The sequence below is a fragment of the Camelus dromedarius genome, chromosome 14 (assembly GCF_036321535.1).
Source record: "Camelus dromedarius isolate mCamDro1 chromosome 14, mCamDro1.pat, whole genome shotgun sequence".
Classification (NCBI taxonomy): Eukaryota; Metazoa; Chordata; class Mammalia; order Artiodactyla; family Camelidae; genus Camelus; species Camelus dromedarius.
This window is the reverse complement of record NC_087449.1, coordinates 4,422,872-4,448,963: the sequence shown is the minus strand read 5'-3', so window position 1 is coordinate 4,448,963 and position 26,092 is coordinate 4,422,872. Positions and strand designations below refer to the sequence as shown.

The 26,092-nt window shown below is 40.0% G+C and overlaps 1 long non-coding RNA gene across 1 annotated transcript; it reads right to left on the bottom strand.

The window, feature by feature from the left end:
* Positions 1-1,019: 1,019 nt before the first annotated feature.
* On the bottom strand, positions 1,020-10,516 carry LOC116156949 (uncharacterized). The gene is made up of 3 exons (XR_004140910.2): positions 10,491-10,516; positions 4,208-4,489; positions 1,020-3,367 (listed from the first exon to the last, which is right to left on the bottom strand). It is a non-coding gene; the product is annotated as an uncharacterized LOC116156949 (long non-coding RNA).
* Positions 10,517-26,092: the final 15,576 nt, after the last annotated feature.

Sequence of the window (26,092 nt, the reverse complement as noted above, 5' to 3'; positions counted from 1 at the left end):
GTAGGAATCTGCTTTTCACTTAGTGGGCCAGGGCTGGCCCAGTCACCCTGCAATTCTACAGAAGACTCAGTTTCCTCTCTTTTCTGTCATCTAGTTTTTCTTTGTTGTTTGTTATGGTCACAAGGTGGCCCCTTTACCATCTTATTGTAAATAAAACAGAGATTTTTACTCCAAGGCACTGTGTATTCCAAGCAGCAAAAGGGAAGGGCAAAAAGTATGTGCCAGCTGAGTTTGCCCCTTTTTTATAGAAAAACAACAGTTTGCCAAGAGCCTCACCCAGTAGAGTTCTTCATACGTACCATTGGCTAGAACTAGGTCTCGTGGCTTTAGCTATAAAAGAATCTGAGGAGGTGAGACATTTTTACTGGACACATAGCTGTCCCAAGCAAATCCCAATTACCTTGGTTAGTTAAAAAGGAAAACTGGATACTGGGGAGAGGACCAGTGCTGAGGGTCTGCAGTTCTAGAAGGTGCTGGCCCACACACTAATGCGTGCAACTACCCTGTATTTACATGCAACGTAGCACTGCCGTAAAATAAAGGTGTCAAATAATTTTCATCTCCATATGAGATATGACATCTCCATACTTTCCTTTGGTAAAGAGGTAGCATATTTGTAAATGTTTCAAGTGGCCTGGCCATTTTTAAAAGCTGTCAAGACACCCAATGTTACTATAACCAAAGATATTATACTTCACTTCATGCTGGATCTTAATCTCACACTACGCAATATTTTAAAGGGTTTTGCATCCTCACTGCTGGAAGTTTATTTGTGGGCTTACAATAAATGCATGGGTAACACACAGTGATGGTTTAATACACAAGACAGGTATGAAGATATCTGAGCGACCTCAGGAATTGGGATCTGAGTCAGTGATGCAAAAGGATGAGTAGGATGAACAATGTGTTTTTATCATTGTATATCCTTATCATTAAAAAGCGTTGTTAAGCACCAACATGCACATATCACAGAATAAAATAAAACAAAGAGATGTTTTACTTCAATCAACTCTTGATTTTATTTATCCTGTTACCTATTTTTCATAAACTTTTTTTTTCCACTCAGCGGTACCTCAGCCAGAATAGGGGTGGGGGTTAGGGATGGGGGGGGGCAACAAACCTCAAACCAGTCAACCTAATTATGTTGTTAGTTGTAGTTAAAAGTTTGCTGAGGGAGGAGATTGAAGCTATTTGTAAAATGAAGTGTGCGTTTGTCTGCGGATTTCAATTATCCAGGCTATTCCTAGTCCCTATTTCTGTGGATTATCAAGAGTTGGATGAATCGAAAACTGTTATTTTGGAGCAAGATTTGATTGCTACCTGTCAGAAATCATAATTTGTGTAAAAAGCATTTATCCCTCCCTGCCTTTCTACCAGGCATTGTACTAGCTGGTAGCAGTGGGAACGTTTGGAAAAAGCAATGTCATAGCAGCCCCCTTACCATGTGCACATTTTCTTAGAAAAAGCAAGTAATGAGCACATGAGTGCCTAACCTGCTACACGATGGGAGGGAAAGTACAAGTATTTTTTTCCTCAATAATTAGATTCAGATTCTTAGGAGTCTGGCCGAAGGCATCTGCAGACGTGTATCGTCTCATCCAGTTATCCCAAAAGGGAAGTTTGAACGTTCAATTTACACAAATGTGTTGACTTAGGTTTTGCAAATGAAGGACTTTCTTTAAACATCGCGGGCTCTGCTCCATGTCAGACCCTGCTCCCTGTCTTCCTTTGCTTGCATTGCAAAAAGGCTCTGCTCCGCCCGTTACTACGTGACCTCAGGCAAGTTGTTCACGTAACCTTAATGGGCTTACCTTCCTTCATCTTTAAAATGGGGGCAACAAAATCTACTCTGCAGGGTTGTTATGGGGAAGAAAAAAAGGTGACTTTGGATGCAAAAAGATTACCGTCAATGTAATGTGCTATACTAATGTAAGGTATGGTTTCATTAATCCAAATGAACCATTGAGGAATCTTTGTCTCATGTTGAAGTCATTGAGCATTTGAATGACTTTGAGCTTTGAATAATTTTGTTGAAGTACCACACAATCTCAAAGACCAGCCAACACTGGTCAACTAACTGAGAAGAAGCTCTGGTTTTGAAGTGAACGCCAAGGTAGCATACAATGCGCTTCTGCTCCAGAAATCCTGCTCAGGGCATCCTACTTTGGAAATAGTCACAAATCATTTGCCACGTTTGCTGAATGACCCTGCCCGCAGCCTTCGGAAAGAACAGATAGGCAGCAGACATAGACGTCATTCATTCACTTAGCGTAGGATGTTACCAATAGCTGTGAACTGTGTCAGAAGAAACCCTCACATTTTTATGTACATTTGCCCTTTTAAGGAATGCACTAAAATTAAGATGTTGCTCAAGTGGGTGGGTTAGTCTTCACAAGTTGCTACCACCCAAAATCTGGTTATTGTTTTTTTCCTTTATAACCGAAGTTTCAGCTTTGCTCAACCCAAGGGACCCCCAACAATGAAAACCCCATGTAATTCTTGTCTAATATTTTGCATCAAATCATCCATGTCCTTTCAACACTTTCATTGACGTCACTATAAATCTTCTATTGGTTACCCAGTTTTTATATCAAGTGTATACAAATTGCATCAACATTTAATGGAAAGGTTTGGGGTTTTTTTCATTTCTTCCTAAACTTCTATACTTCTAGTGATTCGTAGTGGCAGGTTCGTGCCAAATAACACCAGGTATTGTAGTAAACTATACTCCAGGGCATGCTTCCAAATATTTGTGGGTAATTTCTAAAACCTTTCGAGCAGAGGGCCTTAGAGAGGAAAAGGTATCGCATCAGTAGTGTCCCTCCTCGGCTAACTTAGCCAAGTACCTTCCACGGCCCCCCCAGGTCAGTGTATTAAGCAGATGTGGTCTTTGTCCATCTAGTAAGTTGAGTTAGCCCTTTCAACACTCTGCAGTCTTTTTATCACTCAGCTGCCAAGTTCCCTCGGGTAATCAGAGACAGCTTGTCAATTTAATTGCAAAGAAACAGGCTTTCTTGTGACCATTCCAATTTTAGCTGCTACTTTAAATTGTACATGATAGTTCTTCCATGCTGTCTGCCCTTTAAACAGTGTGGATCTCTGCAAGCCTCTTTTTTCTTAATGGTGATGGAAAGAAGAGGCAAGGCTGAAAATCTGGCTTGCTGATAGAGCCTCTGTGTTTCCTTAAGTTGCTGCTTTGGGGAAAGAAAGCTTTTCCTTGAGTTCTGTATAAGTTGCCGTTACATCGCCAGTGCTAAATTATTTTTTTTTCTTTTCAATGTTCCACTTTCATGCACATTTTCTTCCTTTCTGGGTGATAGAGGATTCATAGGCCATCTGGATTCTGAAACATCTGGACACTGAATTTCTGCAGAGAAGAATCAGAGGGAAGAGACGATCAGTGGGACTGGGTGTCTCTGGAGAGATTTAAATCAACGGTGATATTTTGGTTGTCTCCCTTTTGGAAAGTGAACACAAAAAGTGAAAAGAAATAACAACACATCACAGGAACCCAGTGTTCCAAGAATACCAAGCATATGTAAGAAGGTAGGACTTCCTGCTATGAATTTAGGTCAGTAACTGTCCAGTTACCGTGTATTAGCTATCTCTCTATTAGAATACCATTTCCGGAATTTCCCCCTATTTTTTCAATTGCCGTGCATTTTGAGGTTTAATTTAGTTAGATATACGTCTAACAGTGCTTAAATTTGAATAGTGCATCATTTAAGCACACTATTTTTTACCTTAGATTGTATAATTCCGTTCAATAAACTTTTACTACATGTTGCTGTGTTCAGCTTGATAGAAAGACTGGACGGGACACCACTTGGGTAAAGCAAGAACAGTCACTTTTCTAAAATATACAGAGGAAAATTAGAACAAAGAGAGGAACAGTGACTCCCATGACAGTCATTATTGTACGCTTCTGGACCCAAAAATCCAGAACAAAGATGACAACACATGAGTGAGAGAGGGTCTCATCAGAGCTTTAGAAAGTTCAACTGCCCTCCTACAGGCTCAGCCTTGTCTGTGCATGAGAGAGAGTGTGTGTGTGTGTATTTGCACAGAGATGGGGGCTGCTCTGGAAATGTGCAGGGGACCACCTCTTCTGAGCCATCAATCTCGGTGTCATACCATATATAATATGACTGCACAGTTCAGTACAGTCTAGTCAGGCGTGAGTGCAGTGCTTATTTATCACACTCACCTTTCCTCGCTAACGCAGCCTGGTCCACGGTCTTCCCTGAACTTGAGATGCAGAACCAGAACAAGGGCCAGCTGCCCGGACTGCGCAGTGGCTCACAGCCTCGGGCCCTTAGATCACTCTCCAAGCACCTCCTTTGTCCAGAGGCCCTAGACTTAGCTGTCAGGCAAGTACGAGGAGGTGTTTAGATCCTGTGATTTATTTCTCATGCTACTGCAAAATTTCATTTTTTCTTTCAGTATATTTTCTGGTAAATATTTGGGCTCAATTAATACATGTTCTTTCCTGGGGGGAAAAAAAACTGGAATTACTACATAGTACTTTTTAAGAGGAATGAGTTTGAAGCATCTAACGTTACGCACCTTCATGAGGTTTTCCTGAAGTATGTGGTGTGCTGCTGTATATAAAAACAGATTAAACTGTCGCTTTAAGTTGATTTCTAGGAAACCAACAGTAAAATTTTAGTAACTATTCAAAAGAAAAAGAATCCAACTGTAAAATTGTAGTAACTTTTTTTAATTAGGCATACCTACATTTAAACATAATAACTCTCTGAAATAAGGGACCACAGGCATAGTCTCTCGTTTCTGCTAGTTCATCGTGTCCTTAATTTCCTCTAACTGCATCTTGGTGAGCCCCACAATGAAGTACAATATTAGATGTTCACTTGTATGATATCACCCTTGTATGAAGAGAATGAATAAAAAATGAAGTTCTTAGCTATGATCTATTTCAGATTAGCAATTTTCATTTCTAAAACTGTTTATTTTACTTTGTCAGCTTGAAGGTCAATCTGACTTCAAATTGCATATTGCAGAATTTCAACAAAGATACGAGGCCCATCTCTGCTTCCTTTAAAAAAGAAAGGTAAAAAGAAAGCTGTCTTAACTGGGGTATTAGGCAAAGCTTTATAAAATGGACCCGATCACACTGATGTAAGATTTACAAAGACACTTCCCACTTTGAAGTCAAACATCAGGGCCTGGACAGGGTGGCAGGTGGGGTCAGGATTAGCGAGGACTAATTGTGGACAGTGGCCAGGGCAAGCTAAAGAGCATATTCGAAGAAACAAGGCAAGAATGAACAACATCAATCATAATAGCTACCATTTATTTGAGTACTTACCATGTACCAGGGACCACTCTATTCAATTTTTAGATAGATTCTCTCACCACACGTCTACCATAAGTTTTGGTACCATAACAACACTGTTGTTACCACATCTTACAGATGAAGAGGCTGATGGACAGGGAAGTTAAGAATCTTGACTAAGATCACGTAGCAAGTACATGAGGAAGCAAGGATGCAAACCGAGGCAGAAGGACTCCCAAAGCCATATTCTGAAGGACGAGGCAGTGTGTATGTGCGGTGTGGAGGACCTGATGGAGGCCACAACTCAGCACGCCCAGTTACCAACCCACACTCTGAGAAGACCCAGCCCCTCCTGCGCACACACATGCAGCCTCTTACATGGGCCCCCTTTACTGTCACCCCTGCCCCACCTGACTGTAAGCATCACGTGGACAGAGATCTTGTCTGTTTTGTTCATGACTGTACTGTCAGTCCCTAGCATTTTACCTGTCACGTTGTGACCTTTGGATTAGTATTCATTGACTGAACATTTAATAAATAGATGTAGTGGCTATTGATTGAAATGTGATTTCTTGTGAGCTACCACCCATTCCTTAGGGTGGTTTTACGTAAGACCACAGAGTCTAGTAAAAAAAGACGTGGGATTCAGTCCCCAGTAGCTTCGGTTCTAGTCCTAACACCGCAGCATCCCGGCTCGGAGGCCCTGGACGAGCCCCTAAGCCTCAGGAGTCTCAGTTTTATCATCTAACCAGGAACCCAATAAAAACAACATTTCTAAAGCAAGTTTTTGGTGCCATACAAACTGTCGTTCTTATAGCTGTGGGTTCGTCTATTTGATGATGAAATATCTAAAAAGATAGATACAAATAAGGAAGCCAAATCTTTTCATGTGGATTCTGGGGACAGGAACACAAAACAGGAAGCCACGAATGCTAAGTGACCATCTCACCGAAAAGACCCACTGTCCTCAAACTCGGCCTCAACAGACCTGGCTGCTTTTCTTGTCACCTCCCCCTTGCCAGTACTGGTTCTGAAGCAAACGGCGGCCCGGGCAGACCTCTGGGATTCAAGCACTTCATAACTGAGTCAGGCCATCAGCCTTCTGCCCCTTAGGATAGGCTGGCTATTAAATCACCTTTCAGTGCACCCAGTCTTTGTCCAGGCATCTTCGAGCTTTGACTCAAGCAGGCCTTCTCAACGCTCCAGCCCATGCTTCCTGAGGACACTGCCTCCTCTTAGGCCGGCTTGTTCCAGAAGCAGTCTTTTGTCTCCAGTGAAGAAAACAGTTCTGCTTTTTGGCATATTTTCCTTTTCTGAAAGGCCAAGCTCACAAACGATTGCGAGATCAAATTATGGATACACTCTTTCACGTGGAGGGAGCCCAGATTTATTTTTTCTTTGATGGGAATTTTAGTAATGCCCACAAAATTTATAGCTTTCCTAAATCAGTCAGTTACAAAAAAAGGAAGTATGTCTGTATCTGGCAAGCGAATTTAAAAATGGATTCTCATGTTGTAATAATCCCTTTATAAGTGGGATTACTTATTAAAATAATTTTACCATTTTAACCTTACCTTACACCAATTAGTAGTCCATTCGGCCCCAGCTGAAACCCACAGCTTTTAAAATATTCTTTAAAACCAAATTTCACTATAACAAAAACCATGAATAATTCTTTGTTATGAAGTATAATAATAGCTGACATACTTTTTATGATCACAAGCATTGCCAATATAAAAACAGATTTTAAAATTGCAAACACATTTTAAAAAGTGACCTATTCAGGGGTTCTTAACGTGTGATCTATGCATAGAATTTTAAAAGTCTTTGAATTTGGATAGAAATAAAAATTATATTTTTATTTTCATAACCTCTGATTAAAATACTGTGTTTTCTTCCATTATGAATTCCAGGAACCAACCACAATAGTATTAGCAGTACCTGTGATTTTGTCACCAATAAACATCACAGACATTTAAAGTTACATTATAATGACTGCCAATATTTTAAAATACCATTTTCACCCATAACTACATCACAATTATGGTAGTTATTAGACAAACTACTAGAACATGTTATTTAATGTGTTAGTAATAAAGAAACATATATTTCTAGATCACAATGTTCTAATATTTTGCTAACCACCTTTCCATACAACTGGTTTCCTTTATAATGCTATGTAATTTTCATTACGCATTTAAAAACTTTATTCTGAGGAGTCTTGATCAAACTGCCAAAGGGATCTTTGGCACCGAAAAGCATTATGAACCCCTGTTTAAAACCCATATTAAATAAGTTAGAGTATGCTTTGGACTGACCTGTATCTGCCCCAAATTCACATTCATATGAAACACCAACCCCCAGTGTGACTGTATTTGCAGAGGAGCTTTTTATGAAAGTAATTGTGGTTAAATGAGGCCAGAAGGGTGGAGAGGTGACCCTATAGCGTTAGCGACCTTCTAAGAAGAGACACCAGAGCTCGTCAGTCTTTCTCCTGTGAGGATACAAGGTGATGGTCAGCTACAAAACAGAAAGAGCGCTCTCACCGGAGCCCGACCACGCTGGCAACCTAGTCTTGGACTTCCACCGTCTAGAACTGTGAGAAAATAATTTTCTGTTGTTTAAGCCACCCAGTCTGTGATATTTTGTTACCACAGCTCAAGCAAACTGATACAAATCAATACTAGATTTTTCCTTTTTGAAAACTTCCTTGCTACTTCCTTTAGTTGCAAACCTGGGTGCTATTGGGGAATTCACTGTGTTGCTTCACCAGGATTCAGGACTGAGAGCCACTTTCAAGCCAAAACTCCTATGAGGTGTTATTTAAATAAATATCACAAAGAAGAACCAACCTATTCGACAACACTAAATAACATTTTAAATATTAGAAGTAGGGGCAATTGCTGCAACAGCTATCAGAGTCTACCTCCACCTGCAGTGTTGTTTTTACAAACCCTCTGAGATCCACCTCCCTTGTGAGACACTCAACAGCTCCTGCTTTACACAGTGACTTTGCAGGTCCTTGCCACTCAGGGGCCACCGCAGTCCCCCCAGTTAGGCAGCTGGACGTCCTGGCTGCAGGTAGCTAAATGGTGAAAGGGATTTTTGTTAAGGATCCGTGTTCTTACATCATTACTTACAACCTGCTTCAGGAAACACGCCATACCATTTCTGGTTAACCTTAAAACAATCACGTTAAAATAGAGGACTGTCAGTAGAGCGACTTTATAAACAGCCAAAATTAAGCAGAGCAAGACTGGCAGCATTAATGCTTCAGCAAAGAACCGACTTCCTGCATCTCATCGAGAATTCATGATAGCAAACCGCAGTGTGTTTATTATACATTAATTCAGCACAGCATTCAAAATGAATTTATGCCCCGGCTGAAGGGTGCGATATTGAAACTAAATATTATTTATTATCTTAATATTAGTAACCATACTAAAAAACTTGTGTTAACAATTCAGAGTGTTTAAAAAGCTAAGGATATCATAGCCCTACTTACCAGCCAGCTGCTCTGGCTTTAATTTATGCAAGTGTAGCCTATAGCTAAAAGCTTTGTATATTTGTTTCCCCATGGTATTAGTGCTCAAAAATAGGACACTCTTTCAAGGGCACCTTATAAACACAGAACTATAATTTATTTGGCAAATTAAAGCTCATATAAAATGTGCACACAGAGGTACAGATTAACATATTTAATTTCAATATTACCTGCAAACCTATTTTTTCCCATACACTGTTCTAATTAGTCATATAAAATCGAGTCTGTGTATTATAAGCAATTATTTTAGTGGAAATAGAAACTGGATCTGAACTGAATATACTGTAAAAAGACAACAGTTTTATGGAAATGAATATATCCATTTGTATCTAGAAAACTGTGTTCTAGTTAAATGGCACGACAATGTTGAGCATTCAAATCTGATTGTAGGAAAAGTTGAGACTTTATGATTTAATATAATAATACAGAATAATATATAATCTTGATAATATACAAATATTTATATTTTGATGATATTTCCAAATTTCTAAGTCCCTAGTAACCATTACATTCACTTTATGCACTGGAATTTTCTTATTATGAATATTCACTCCCCCTACAGTTGAACATGCAAATTGTTTGTGAACATTTTATTTAACAAATGGTTCTTCTCTTATAAGCCTGTACTAAGAATTATAGCGGTGTAGGTATCAAGTTTACGTTGCATTAAAATAGATGCAAATTCACGTTAATAAAGGATTATGCCTGTAAATAAATTGAAGCTATAACTTTAGTAGCAGGATAGTGAGGCTTTCTAGAAGTTGTCATAAACTGACAGAAAGGCTTCACCATTTAAGATTTTTGAAAAGAGCAGCATTCAATTGAAGCCACTTGACCTAACACGGGGCATGTGACTGGAGATGCCCTCAGACTGTAACCTTCTCATTCTCAGGTCTCAGGTCAAATGCAACCTCCCCAGAGAAGTCCTCCCTGAACCCCTGGTCTCAGATGGCTCCCCTGCCCCAGCCCCACCCATCACTCCTACCTCCCCACCTGCTGTGTTTCCTTCGTGGGACCAGTCAAGCATTAGCTCTGCTCCAAGCACCTAGGAGATCAGTTACCATTTTTTTGAACGAATGAGTGAGCAAGCTAATGTGATTTTTCTTTAAAACATTTCTATAAGATAATTCAGTACTTGGTTGTCAAGAAATCTTAGACTTCTTAAAAGGTTTTTAAGATATTCCCTTTGATTCAAGATTAGCTGTCCATTGTATTTACAAAAACACAGGCTGGAAGAATCATGTCCTTCTCCATCTGTGCAGCTTCCCGAACAGATGAGACTCTGCCTCGTAGGCTTAAATCATCCTGTGAGGAGAGCCCGCAGAACTCCCTGAACGGTGCCCTGTTGTTTTGCAGCTACCCCAGGTAACTCTTCCTGCAAAACACCGCAGATCTCCGCCTCTCCCTTCTACCTCTCTTCTGTGCTAACTTTGCCATTCTCATCGCTCCCAGCCTCCTGGAATGGTTTCCTACTTGGGGGCAATTACAGCAAAGTCTAACCAGCAAAATACACTAAGATTCATCATAGTTACTTATTTTAAACATTGTCAACCTTCAGTCTGTCCAGCCTCTAAAGACTTTCAGAAGAGACAAGTCTACAAATATATTACATTGTAATAAAAAATCAAAAAAGAAAATGTGTCCACCTACCTCTCCTTAATCCTTAGTAGGTGCACTTTTTCCTTTTGGAGTCTCAGGGTAGATAGAAAACAGCTTGTCGCCACTCATTAACCAGGACCTGTCCTAACAGCGCAATGCGGGACAAACAGGACCAGCCTCCTGGTCTTTTCCATATCACTCATTATTCTCCATGCCTGGTTCTATTTTTCTTTTTGATTCAAAAAGTCTCTGTAATTCTCAGTCTGAGGATCACACCAACATCCCTGGTTTCCATTATTCCTTCCCCGCCTTTTGTGTTTCTTACTTTATCTTTTTAAAATAGCGTAACGGTAATATTAAATACTACTCACATTCCTGCCTGGCTTTGGTTGAAATCATCGCACCTCAAAAGCTTGTTTTGCAACTTTGCCATTCATCCTGCTTTCTCTCCTGTCTTTCACATACATTTTAAGCAGAAACTCCCATTACACTGTCCTTGAAATGCTTCATTATTAACTTCTTCCCAGCTAAAGACTTTTAAAGCATTGTTCTATAGGTTTTTTTTTCTTATTCTTAGCATTTTGAATGGCTTCCCTTGCTCGTAAGTTCAGAGTCCTCACATGGCCTGTAGCGCCTTGCTCGGTCTGGTCCCTCCTGTCCCCTTCAACCTCATCTCATGTCACCCGTCCCTGACAAACAAAGTTCCTGCCACTTCAGCTTTGCACTGCCCCGTCCTTGGTCTGAGCCACCCCGCCTGGACTGCTGCCTGAACCTCCAGGCTGGGCTCGCTGATGACACTTGCTCTTTGCCGTCTAACTCAACACAACTGGGTGGAAGTTTTAAAACCCAGGTGAGATGTTACCATTTGTCTACTCAAAAGCCTGCCACAGCTCCCCATTTCCCCCCAAGAAAGAATCAAAGACCTTACGAAGGTCTGCATCATCCCTCTGACTTTCTCTCTTCTTTTGCTCTGACCCCGCCAGCCACCTGCATCTCCTCAAGCGGCCGGCCAGGCTCCTGCCTCGGGGTCTTGGCGCTGACTGAGCTTTCATCTTGGAGCGCTCTTTGCCCGGCTATCCCCATGGACAACCCCTCACCACACTGAACGCTTTTCTTTTTCTTTTTCTTAGCAATTATCACCTTCTAACATTCTGTATAATCTACTCATTTTTTTAGTCTATGATTTATTGTGCATACTCCCCGCTGGAGTGTCAGCTCTATGAGGTCAGGGAATCTATTCACCAATATATCCCAAGTGGCTGAAATATGGTCGCTTCTCAGCTAATTGTGAATGAATGGAGGGGGCTCCTACACAAACTGCAGTTTGCAAGTATTCCCGAGGCTGGTTTAAGGGTACATGAAACAGTGTGTGTGAAAGTGCTTTGTGAGCCAAAGTCCTCTTTAACCAATACCCCGATCTTTATTCCTTCCACAAAAGGCACCAATGGACCAGTGGTGCATTTTTTTTCCTTTAATCTATGTACATATACTCTTAAAACACAGTATTATTTAATATAAGCTTTTAAAATAGTGAACAGTATCACAGTATTGAAAAACAAACATCCTCTACAACATGGAAAGTTCTGTATGTGTGTGAGATTATTGTTACTTGGGAGCAGGGGTGAAGGGACTCTCAAAACAAGTGATGAATTACAGACTTTTGCAGTAACCCCGTACCTTAACTCCAGCATGACCCTTAAACATACCTCTTCTGAAAATAAAGTGCTCTATGAAGATAGAAATAAATGCAACTTCCTTCAGGTTGAGGCAAAGACTGAGGAGATAAAGTTCACTTTTCTCAGAGACAGCCTATCTGGTTCGCCATCCCCGTGTGTTCTGAGGGGATTCTGGTGGGATTTATATTCAATTTCTGAAAAACTGCTGAGAGCCCTGGACTCAAAAAAGGACAAACCAGGTCATTTTCTCAGTCTTCTAAATGTTTAATTCCTATGTCTACTTCTCATTTCTAGCTTCAGAGTTGGTGTCAATTATAACTTATTGCTGCTTGTTTCTAAAACATTCGACTATTTTTAGACCAATGAGCGTGCTGAGTATTTCATCTTTATTATCCACATATAATAACGGTTCAGCACTAACTTCAACATTTTCTTGAAGGAAGAATATTCTTTGGTTTCTTTGAAAAGTTTTTCCCTACTCAGTGCTGCTTATTTACCTTAAAAGTAGGTTATGCCTCTCTCTCTTTTAAAAACTTTATTATTTGTTTTTGTAACATTGCCAACTTTTATATAATTTTTGGTCTCCATCAAGATTGTTTAGTTAACTATGATTTCTAAACAAGTTAAGACAGGCTTGTAATAGGTTCATTGTCTTTTAACCCAATAAATCTAGCAAGTAAAATTGAAAGGTTGAGTCAGTGCAGAAGCCATGCTGGGTTATTATTGCCGATCAAAAGTAATCCATTATGATACAGTTCATTGCAAAGTACACTTAACACATTAATGATTAATCCACAGTCCAAAGCTTTTACCAAAAGCCTGCCCTTGACTGCTTTGTTTTCCCAAGTAGTTAGATTCCACAGTCTTGTAAGATTAGTATTTGGCGCCTTGATCAAATTCCCAAAGTTCGGTAATGTCTGTTTTTATTGCCAGTAAATCCAGATGGAAGGGCTTTTAGTGTTGTTATTAAGTGTGAGTTTATTACCAGTATCTATTAAGCCCGCACTGCACGTTGTCCATGTAAGAACTTTCACAATCATACTTGATAAATGAACCACACAAGTCCAGAAGGTTTAAGAACAAAGTGAAGACTCAAGCGTATAAATTAAAACACTGTTGGCGCTTAAAAAGTGTCTTGGACACAGAGTTCTAACTCATATATTAGAGCAGAGTTTCTCATCAATAAAGATTTTTAAACTATAAGCACAAGTTCCCAAAATGGATTTTAACTAAAATTCGTGGAGGAGGAGGACAGAAGTGAAACAAGTCAAAAAAACATTAGCTCCTCGCATGGGAGAAGGGGTGGGGCGTGACTGGGCCTGCAGCAGGGTGCGAAAGGGAGCTGAATTCTAGAGGCAGCCGCTGTTATGGAACATTGCTACACAAGAAATCAGCATCAAGTTAACAGGACCAACTCCTACAGAGTCGCCCAGAAGATAACTTCCACACAAGGGCAGGGTATGTGTTCTCCAACTGTTGATAAAGACCCAAAAAGAGTCATTCTATTCACTTTTCCCAAACTTAACTCACATGCTAAGAAAAGATTACAATCATTAATAGATGGAGAGTTTGAAGTGTTGTATGTCCCCAGCTTTTCCTGGTATTATTTTCCTTGAATGAGTTTGCTTTAAAATCAAGTCGTTCATTTGAAAAGCTAAAATCAGACCCGTCTGGGGCACCGTCTGACGGGCAGTGGGACTGGAGATAAGCCCCGTCTTTCCCTCGACCCCCACAATGTAGCCGGTGAGCTCAGCGGAGAACAGGATAGTGTGGACGGAGGAGGGTCAGGGCGGCACGGGGGTCGGGCTGAGTCCCAGCCTCAGGGAAGGGGCTAGAGAAGAAGGCGGTTTTTAGAACAGCATGTGAAGAGCAGCAGGATGGACCTCAGCCTGCACTCCACCCTTACCTCTGGGCCAAAGCCAAAGCCACAGATATAAGGACACTCTACTGAAGAGCACATACCAAGAACAAAGCCCTGCATTACTGAAGTCTCTGGAGGAAACAGAGCGCACCGGCAGAGCGCTCCGCGACCTAGAGCCGGGGCTGGCACGGGTGCGGGGGACGGACGCCCCCTCTGTCCGGGGTCGAGGAGCTGGCGTGGCTGCGCGGCTACAGCAGCACCTCCGGCGTGGTGGTGTCACAGTCCCCTCCCAGGCCTCGGAGTGCCAGCTGGGAGCAGGCGGTGACATTGGAGTAGAGGAAGTCCACTTCCTTCACCCCATCCCCACCCAAGGGCTTCCTTCAATCATCAGAAAGGATTTACAGCAGGAGTGGAGAGACTTTTGAACTGAAATGTACTTTTTGACTCTTCTTGGGACCCTATTACACACCCTGACTGTGTGACACAGAACATTCACGTTGCATGCCCTCCTTCGCCGCTAACACGTAGCATCCTTGAACGACACCTAACTGAGCATTCAACCTGAAATGTGGAGTCCAAACAGAATCCCCAGTTAAACCAACACACTACTCCCAGAAATTCAGTGCCCCTGGAGTGAGAAAAAGTCTGGTGAACAGAGTAAAGTATTCCCCTCCAAATGTTTCTCCCTCAGTTAGGTATGTAGTATTCCCCCCTTTCTACAAGGGATCTGTCCCAGGACCCCCCACGGCTGCCTGTGACATATACAGGGTGGCTATGCCGGACAAAGGGGCAACTCGCATCCCAGTCCCAGGAGGCACAGAGCAGGAGGAGGCAAGATCTTAGCACATTCCTCAGAAGGGTGTGCAATTTAACATTTATGAATTGTTTGCTTCTGGAATTTTCCATTTCATATTTTCAGATGATGGTTGACCACAGGTAACTGAAGCCACAGAAAGTGAGACTCAACAGGTGAAAATCAAGTAAACAGCCATCTAATGGTCTCTCCTACCCACTGATCCGTGCAAGTTCTTTCCGTCTTCTGTTAAGGAAGCCGAATGCAGCTTCTTACCTGCCTTCGTGAAGCGTTGCGGAGCATGGCTCTGCAGCCAGTCATTTGCTTAAACTACTGTCATCATCAGTTTGGGATGACCGGTTTTTAAACCTAGCTCCATCCTTTGCCTCTCAATTTTCCAGTCTTTGCTGCTTATTGACAGTTTTTAGGTGAGAGATAATTTATCTTTAAAAAAAAAAAAAAAGTCAAGATCTGTTACTCGCATTTTACCAGCAGGATTCATTCCCAAAGTCCTAGGTCAAAATTGCTCTGGGCAGCTGTAGGTGACCTCTCTGGCCATCACAAGGGTAAAATGAGCCCCCTCCTTTTATTGTAAAGAAACTCAAGACATGACAGTTGAACCAATCCCTCGCCATAAAGTACAAGGGGAGTGACAGAAAGAGTGACAGACAAATTAGAGAGTTCGTTCTGTTTAGCAATTTTGGGTGACAGCACTTAAAATTTTTAGCTCCAGGACTGTTTAGGAATGACAGTATGCAGCTGAGAAAGGCAGCCTACCCATTATAAAAAGGAATTTGTGTGCGAACTTAGAAAAAGCAGCCCTCAAAACCGGAAAAAAATTCTTCACATATGTTATTTAAATAGTAACCCATTAACCTTTTACACAGCCTTCAAATCATCTGTTGCCACATTTCCTTATCAGCCCAATGTTTGAGTCAAGGCTTTCAGACAGATTTTGTTTCACTAACCCTATAGAAATGTCACTAGAAATTGGACCCCGCATACCTCCGTTGTGGTTGTCGTCACCATTGCTGTCATTTTTCCAACCCGTGGATTGTTATCGCAAAGGTCAGCTACTGACCAGAAGGCACCAGGACGAAGGCTCCCCTTAGTAAGGTGCTCACCGCAGGTGACAGCAAATGGCACCAAGACTTGCATTGCGCTCATGAGGGACAGTACTCACTTACTGAGTACTGTCATCATCTATCTCTGACATACACAATGGATGCTTATTAATGTGTGTTACTAGAAAGGAGGGTAAAAGAAGGAAAGAAAGGAAGGAAGGAGGGAAGGAAGAAAGCTTCATTATAACTTACAACCTTTATTGAGCATTTACTTTTTGGTTGGTCATTTTAAGAACTTGAAAAACAAATCGTTGAACGAGTGGAAATATCCTTTTTTTTTTCCATTGGGATGTATTGAAGCAGGTCTCAAACCTGGCCAGAAACATGCCCAAGTTGCCTTTTGATTTTTGCACTTCCAGCCTTCAGTCATGAATAACTCTGCTGCCAACAACAAAGACTAATAGCTCAGAAGCAAAGAAGCACACAACACCATTTTCCTCACTGCAGAGAAGCTCTGAAAGGGATCCAGTTACCATCAGCTCCTTGCTCCGCCTTTGCTCTGAAGATTTGAAGTCAAGAGGCAAGCCCTCAGGTGTAAACGATAAAGGATTCCTCACAGACGGTTTAAACAGAAGATGAGTACAGAGCGCCAGGCCAGGCCCCACTGTCATCCAAACAGAGACATCAGCTCCAAAGCCGTTCCAAACACTCATTACAAACAGGCTCCAGAATATTTTGTTTGAGCCGGGTTTTTACCTTGTCCGTAGCCCCAAAAGATGATCCGTCCCAGGGCCAGGAGCTTTCAAATAACAGTGAAAATTATTTGATTATCAGAAAGAAGAGAAAAAGGAAATGACCAACCTCTCAATGATGCACACAGAGCCCGAGCAGTGGGACAGGCTGGCCCATCGGGGAACACACGCCACGTTACAGGCTGAAAAACAACAAACCGTTTCGTGTGGTTTTGTGACTAAGCATGAAATTGCAATCAGACTGCCTTCTGGGTCAAATTGTTATGGACATTTTCCCTTCGTTATTTCAGGATTGTTTGTATGCTGGTGCTTCCTATAAGTTCACAAAATTACTGCACTTTATAAGGTACAAAAGGAAATCTATGTCCTTCTCTTTGTATTGTGTTGGGAGGGTGTGGTGGGGAATGTCATTGTTAACTATTAGTGATCGTGGTGGTGTTATTATTTCAAACTTTAAGCTAGTCCTCCACATTCACATCGTTTTCATCCACGAAACAATACAGGCAAACAGTCTTTGGATGTAATTTGTGCATCTCCCTTGGTCCCCAGCCCAGTCTGATTCCAAACTGGTTGCCACTCACCTCCTCACCCACAGCCTGAACGTTCAATTGCTGCTGATTGCTACCCTTAGGAGCTCAATATTGGAGAATGAAACATAATTATCTTAAGAAATGCAAGGGAAAAGTATTTAATACTCATCCAAATTTAACTTTAAAACCCCTTTAGCAGCCCTAGCAAAGCAGTGAACTTGCCGAGGATCACACAGCTAGTAAAGCCACAAAGATCAGCATCCAAAATCAACAGACTCGCCCTCACTACAAATAAGTCGCAAAACGTAACGTTTAAACAGATGCTATTCAGATACATAAACTACAAGGTGCCTTGAAATAAACACAATAAAAAATGTTCACAGTACAGTCAATTCTCATTCTTGGTGATAATTATGTTCTATAAAGTTATGGCAAATGCTCAAGGAGCAAATAGTGAACCATTGCTCCCAGGGGAAATGCATGTTTAGTTCCTGCAAGTCTCTGGTCACAACATTTTCACCAACTGATTAATATATAAGCTTGTTTCATGTGTGTTTCTGTTTTAAAGGACCTTATTTAATATATACTGTTGATTCATTAACACAGAACTCACAGCCAACAGCACCGTAACTCATGCCTGAACAAAGCTTATCTAACATATGTATTTTCTCCATAAGGCTAGCACAGCCTTCTTGTACTTAGGGCCATCACATAGCAGTTCAGCGCTCTGCTTGGAGGTAGAATCACGAACAACAAAAAAAATCACAAATATGCAAATATGTGAAAAACATGGCACTAAATAAGCTACAAAAAAGACATATATTTACAATACGAGAAGTCAAACAGCAAGACACAGCCTCACTTTGTTGGAACTGAGTTTGCTGGAACTCAGCTGAGCACATGCATGCGTGTCAAGCAACTCAAATTTTTTTTGCCACTCCACACATTCACAAATGATCATGAAATTACACTGAGTACTGACACTGGAGTCACAAATACAGTTTAGGAAGTAGGTGAATCCAGGAATTCCACAAATATGGAATCTGTGAATAAAGAGGACCAGCTGTATTTACGGAGAAAATTACAAGACCTTATAAAAGGACCTAAAAAAAAAAAAAGACCTAAATGGATGAAGGCAGTTGAAGGATACAAATTCCCAGGTATAAGATAAATAAATACTAGGGATGTCATGTGCAACATGATAGATACAATTAACACTTCTGTATGCCATATGTGAAAGTTGTTAAGAGAGCAAATCCTAAGAGTTCTCATCACAAGAAAAAATATGTATTTTCTATTGCCTTAATTTTGTCTCTTTATGAGATGATGTTCACTGAACTTACAGTGATAATCATTTCATGATGTATGTAAGTCCAATCATTGTGCTGTGCACCTTAAACTTATACAGCACTATATGGTGATTATATCTCAATAAAACTGAAAGAAACAAGAAATGGAAATAAAATATGGTCATAAATTATATTATAATTGTAAAAAATTATCATTATATAAAATTACAAAGATGTTGATTTTATCACAAATTAATTCCAGCAAAATCCCAAGGGGTGTTTTTGAGAAACTTGACAAGCTGATGCTAAAATTCACAGGGAAAAGTAAAGGACCAAGAATCACTAAATAAGTTTGAAAAATAAGGTGCATAGATTTATTCTACCATGTATTAGAACTTAAAATAAAGTTATATTAGTTAAGATAGCATGATTTGGACACAAAGCTAGACAAACAGGACAGGAAAACAGAAAAGACGACAACTGACATAAACCTATATAGAAAAGTTGTTTGTGTCTGAGATTATGTTACAAACCAGTGAAAAAGGACTAACTATTCAAAAAATGTGGTCAATACTAGTAAGTTATCCAGGTAGAGAAAAATGAACCCCTACTTCACATCATATCAAAAATAAATTGGGACTAAATGAAAGACTCAAATGCAAAAAGCAAATGTTAAAACATTTGAGAAAAAATGGAGACTATACCTTAATGATTTCCAGGTAAGGACAGATCTGCTTAGTAGAAGAGAAAAAAGCACAAATGATAAAAGAAAATATTAATAAATTTGACATTAAATTTTAAAATTTCCGTTCAATGAAAGACACTATATAAAGTTAAAATGCAATCGACAAGACTGGGAGAACGTATTTGCCACACACAAGTAACAAAAAGTTAACATACAATACTTGTATAGAAATCCTCAAAATGCATAGGAAAAAGACAAAGTGCATTAGAAAAATAGACAAAGAATATGAATGTACAAAAGATACTCAACCATATTAGTAACGAGAGAAATGCAAAACTCATTAAATTTCATCTCATGTTCATTTCATTGGCAAAAAAGAGAAAGTCCAGTAATTCCAATTTTTGGTAAAGATGTGAAGGAAAAAGAATTTTTAACACTGCTGATGGAAATTGAATTGACAGAACACTGAAGTCAAAGCTGTGTGTTTCCTTACTCTCTGCCATTCATCTTCTAGGTACAGCCCCCAGGGAACCTTCACATGTGCACAAGGGGACGTGTATAAGAGCGTTCTTTGCAGTTAGATTTGTAACAGCAAATATCTGGTTATTACCTAAGTATTCATCAACAGTAAATTCAATTAATTATGGTTATACTCATATGATAAAATACATATAGAAGCTATAATAATTTATACAATAAAAAGCAGAGAGATATGTAAGAATTCCATTTATATAAAGTTTAAAGCAAAGCAATATTATACACTATTTATTGACACATACATGCAAGATGGCACAAAACATTCACGGCAATGATGAACAAGCAATTTAGGACAGGAGTTTTTTTGGTGGGAGGGAACAGCATTGGGAGGGCTAGTCAATTGTATCCACAACTGAGTATTGTAATTTTTTAATCTGTAGCAAAAACGGTAAAAGGTTAAGAGTTAATACGAGAGAGACTGGGTGAGTGTTTGTTGCAGTCCTCTCGGTAACTTTCTGGGTGCCCAGCATCCTTTAATGTAAATAAAAAATACTGAAGTCTGTTGAAGTTAGAAGGAACTCAATGTCAGTTTAAGTCCTAAATTCAGCACTTGCTGTTAAAATTTAGAGTCTGCTATCAAGTTCTATAAATAAGATAATAGAATGTAAGAATTATACTTAATCCTCTAATTACTCTCAGCTTTAATCAAGCCTTTATTAACATAATGTGTCTAGCTTGGGGTCTTAAAACCTGAGAGGGGATTTAGGGAACTGTAATCAAAACAATGAAAAATAAGTAGGCGTATAAGGAAAGGCAAAGGGAGCTGGGGTGTTTAGATTAGGGACAGAAAGCAAAGGGGAAAATACGTTGCGGAGGATTCACAGTTTGCTCCTTTTATATTGACGTCTGTGCCTCAACTAGCGCCTGATTGAATTAGCTGTTTTAGTTATCTGTTACCACATTAACAATTCACTCTAAAACAGAATGGCTTAAAGCAATAATAATCATTTATTTCGCTCCTGGGTCTGTGATTTGGTAGGACTTCGGTGAGGATGGCTCTTTGCTGCTCCACGTGGCCTCAGCTGCAACAGCTCGCCTGGGGCTGGGTGATCCACTTTCTCAAGGATTCCCTGGCCTGCCAGCAAATGGGTGCTGGCTCTTTATTGGCTGGAGCTGCACCAGGACTGTGGGCCAGGGTGCTCAGTCCTTCTCCTGTGGGGCCTCTCCAGGGTCTTCCTGGACGTCCTCACACCGTGATGTCTGGATTCCAGGAGCGAGGGTCCCATGGGGCAAGTGCACAGCGTTTTAGAAATGCTGTCCTCAGAATTCAGAGTGTCATTTCCACTGGGCTCGATTTGTCCAGAGAGTCACAGACCTATCCGTTTTCTAGGGGACGGGGCGTACACTTCACCTCTTGATAGGGGAGCAGCATGGTGGTAAAACTTGGGGTGGGAAGATATTATTGCATTTATCTTTGTATAATACAATTTGCCACACTGACCTCATAGCTCAAATCTCTCTCACAGTCAATCTATTTTTCTCACTGCTCCCAGAAAGAGATCTGATCGTACCATTCTCTTGTTCAACAAGGAGATGGTTCTCTGCTCGCCATCTTGCAAATCTTCATGGAGCCAGAAGGTATATAATAGTTATTGAAATAGTTATTGATGGAACATTCTCTTCTATGACCAAAGCTTAGGAAAGATTGACCAAAAATACTGATGTTTCAGATGCTTTTCCCCTTGAGTTTAGCTGAATAATGTGACAGGACGTTCGTATTTCACGTGACCTGGCGTCAAGCCCGCGTGCACACATATCAGCAACCCAGTTGAATCTGGAGGAGTTCACACAGCAGTATTTCTGCCATACTCTAGACATTCGAACAGAATGTCATCAATTGCATTAGATTTTTAAGTATTTTTCTTAACCCAGAGTAAGACAGGATAGGCCTTGTACAATTTCTCTTTGAAGTTCTTTCTTTAACTTACTGATTTGGATTTTTTCGCTCAACAGTCAAAAGTGGTATTTGTCAATTCAAAGATCCGCTAGTTGGTCACACCATTAGGTTTCCATTTTCACTCTACCCACCAAACGAACACATTGCCTTCTTGTTTTTTAGCAAAACTGGAAAATTAAGTACGATTTTATGCCAGAACGAGTTCTATCACTTCTTCCTTGCTGCTGTTGTTGAGTGTGCCAACTGAGCGGATCCCGCCTAGAGCTGACTGGCAAGCGAGACCAGTTTGTCCTGGGGCCAAATGTGACTAAAACGCTTCCTGGACTCTGCCTCTATTGTGCTGACCTATGTTAGACTGCTGAGAGTCAACCAGTGTTGGCCAACAAAAAAATGAGAATTTCAGGTTTTTCAATATATATGCATTGGTCACATTGAGAAGTGACCCAAGAAGTCAGAGATTTGATTCCAGGTCGGTCTAGAGTGAGCCCTAACTGAAGACTCAAACTGCATTTCCATGTACACAGTGTTTTGATGTAAAAGGCCAAGAAGGTGGTACCAGTGACTCTTCAGTGAGTCAACCAGCGGAGTCCACTCACGGGGAAAAAAATAAGAAGCCCTTTTTAATCTACACTGTTTTTCCACTGCTTGTAAATTAGTCAATAACAGTTAAACATGGCAGCATTTAAGAATAGGTTTGATGTTATTAGATAATGCCTCTGTGGATTTTTTAATGGACCAAATTTAACTGGAATGTTCGAAGATTTTTGTTCCTTACTGTGAAGTGGAAAAACTAATCCTGATTTAGCCCAAAAGTTAGAAGCAAGGAAAAGGTCCTTGAGCAGTACCTAGTAAGTACTTAATGCTGTAATTAGTATTCGTAAAGTGGGTATCCACAGAAAGTACGACCACGATGAGTGGGAATTATGATTAATATAGCACAGCAAGAAGTCTGGCAGAGTTTAGAAGGTAACCACCTATTTCCATTGCTAAAGAAAAAGGAAAAAAAGCCAATTCCCATGTGCTAAGAAAATTAAAATCAAAGAAATGTATACTTTTAAAATACATTAGCTTCATTTGATATCTTTAGGAATAAACATAGGTTTAGGACAAAGCTTTTGTGGCTGTCTGGGAGGAGTACAAAGTTGGTCAGAATGGTTAAGGGTTTCTGACTAAGTGTTAGCCTTTCTCATGTCTTTCTGGAGCCTCAGTTCTACTTGATGTGCTCCTAGCTGAGTGACTTAACAATGAAAAGGTTAAAAAGTCCATTGAGTTTAATATGCACAGTGTTCGACTCTACACTTCTCTTCCAAGTGCAGCAGGTAGACAGCAGCATGGCCCTCTGGGCGCCTGAGGAAGACACGCTGTTTTGTACACACAGCCACGTAATTCCATCCCAATGTTCTCTCCAGTCACAACAGTTCATCCAACCACATTCAAATCCGATTTCTTTGAATTCCTCAAAACTTATGTATTGTTTGCTCTATATTATCTTTAAGTGAACACATTTAGCAGCATTTCTGAAAATGTGCTCTCCAGAAGTCTAGCCCTACGAGATGTCAATAAAATTATTATGACATAAAAGTTACATGTCAATGCTGCATTAAGCAAATTTGTTTATTGTGATTCTCATCAGAATTTTTGTTTGTCAATACACATTATAAATCTCTTAGGGTGTATTTCCCAAAGCTATTTCAATCATGGAAGCCATTTTGCAAAAATATCTCAACAAACTGGAACACAACTTGTGAAAGTCGGATTTAAGGGATTTCTCACAATATTTTCTTAATACAAATGTAAGCTCTGAGTTTCTTAATGATATAGCTCCTGTCCAAGCTTCTTGGATTCTAATAATGTCTATCTATTTGGGACTTTATTTATTCAATAAATACTTACCAACTGCCTGCTGTTTTCCACGTACTATTGTGAGTTTTGGAGACATAGAAGTGAACAATTTTTTAAAGGTCCCTTGCCTTATGGAACCTACATTTCGTTAAAGGAGGTATCAATTTTCACATAAACAAATAAATGTCAAGCTTGCAGATAATGATAACTGCTAATGAAGACAAACAAAAATAAGATGATGAACTGGAGAGTTTCTTGGGGGTAAGACGAGTGACTGTGGAATTTTAGAAAGGTGATCAGCACAATTGCTTTGAGAAGGTGACATGTGAACTAAAAGAATATGAAATGAATCTTTTCCTTTACAATCTCCCTCATCCTTTACATTATTTTAAATCAAAATAATACCTGTATGTGGTAAATATATTTGCTAACAAAAAAACTGCTGTCCAAACCCTCTCCATCCTAGCTCTAATTCCAGAAGCATCCTCTTTTAATAGTTTATGATTTTTGTTTTTCCAACAATTATCGTTATATGAAAGCCATAGGTGGAGGTTGACAGAGCAACAGACGGAAAGGTCCTGGGTTCCTCAATGATCTCAAAGCCACCATCTCAGCCCTGAAGTTCCCTTCTTTCATGTGGGAGAAAAAAAATCTATCTTAAGCCTCTGTGGTTTGGAGGTATCTGTTACTTGTAGCCAAATCCTAAGTGATACAGGCTCCAACGCTGTAACCCCAGCAACTCAGAGGAAAACAGTCCTAGCACCAAGGTCAAAGCCTTACGTTTTCTAACTCTACAGTAATTGCTCAGAATCATGCTGCATTTTAGTTTGCTTTCTGTTTGTATTGTGATGTCCCTGTACAGCTTTTCGTTTGTCCTTTTCTAATTTTCTTTCCTGTTATCTTAAGAGAAGAAACATTCCTGCTTCATCCTGTCATTCATGACATCAACTTTTAATCTATTCTAATTTTTGGAATCTGTTCCTTTCTTCTTTCTTTTTGAGTCATGCTTTAAGGGGAGACCCAGAAGCTTCTAGGACAACTGTCCTGCTGCAGTGTCATTTCCTTGCACTCTTGGTTGAATTCCATAGTTCCTTTTATGCCCCATTTTTCTCTTCCATGGATTTTACCCTTATTGTTCCAGGGTACAACATAAACTAATTTTCTAAGCAAAAGTGCCTGCAAGTAAATGTTCCAAGTCCTTGTATATTTGAAGAAGTTTTTTTTTTCCCCTTTCCTACTTTGACTGGTTGTAACTTTTTCTCAGAATTTTGCAGCCTTTGTTTTGCTCTCTTGTCTTGAAGATCCTACACATTTGGGATGACCAAATGTCAGCCTGATTGGCGTTCCCTCCTTTTTGACCTGGATTTTTGCTCTGGGAGCTTCTCCAACATACTGCTTATTCTTGACATCTGAAGTTTCATGATGCTGTGTTTAGATGTGTCTTCTCATGCTCATTTATCTCAACATCAGGTGGGATTTTTCAGTGAGAAAGACTTGCCTTTCTCTTCAGCTCTGGATATTTTTCTTCTATTGTTTTGATCAATTTTTTCCTACTGCTCTGGCTTTCTGGTACATTGATTAGTTAAGGTTAAGTATCTGGATGGATTCACTGTATCTGAACTGAAGTTCCTCTAGAGGTTTTCCTGGCAGGTCAGTTCTTTCCATTGTTTGAGTCCCTGCTTCCTTGACTGGTATTTTCTCAATTAAAAAAGAAAAAGTCCATCAACAGGCTTCCATCTTCCACAAATTAGTTGACATGCCAGATTCACAAATGACATCCTTCTATTTTTCTTGTGTTCCCTTGTACTTCCTATATTTTCTTTTATTTCCAGACCTTCGTGTTCAGTCTGCCATCTTACCAGAACTCTTGAAGTTTCCCTTGGGTGACAGAGTTGAAATAAAACAGCCACACCCATATCTCGGCAATGCTACTTTTAAACACAAGAATATGTTGGACAACTTAAGTAACACCAAAACACAAGTGTAAATATTTCAGTATTTTACCACTGTAAAATAAGATACAAAGGGCAAAATGCATCCAGGTTTTCCTTTTCTTAAAAAATAAAAGAATGAATAGAGTGTTCTTCTTCTTCTGTTGTTATTTTTCATTTTCATGTAGAATGTAGCTCTTGAACTTACATTGCTTTAGAAACATTTTTTAAAATTTAGGTGATATCTTAAAAGCTTCGCTGTAAAAAAAAAAAAAAAGCTTAAATGATTTTCAGTAGCAATTTTCCTTGTGTCCTTGGACCATTTCTGATTCTTTTAAGACATCTTACCCACTTTGATATTAACGTATTACTGTGAGAGTTGTAACAGCAGGAGACAGGCTTTCTCTTCCTCAGGAGAGCGAGAAGGGATGTGTGCCTGTACTTTGTAAGAGCGTCTCCTTGACATGTAGCTTACACTCTGGGCAGAGTAAATGCTGCAGCGACGTTTCTCCACTTTAGCGGGCTTCTAATGAACTCAGGGATATGTAAGCAAACCTATTTCTACGTGTCTATAACTCCCATTACTAGCTGTTTACAGATGACTGAAATATACTTATTCAACAGACATTTGTGCTGAGCACTACATTTTGCCCAGGGATACCACAGCGAACAAGACAGCATGCCCTAAATAAATAAACAGCCAGTTTCCAAAAAACATGATTAACACCATCATGGAATAACCATAAGAGGCCAAAAGTTCATATAAAAGAAAAAGTGAACCCCGTGGAAAAGGATG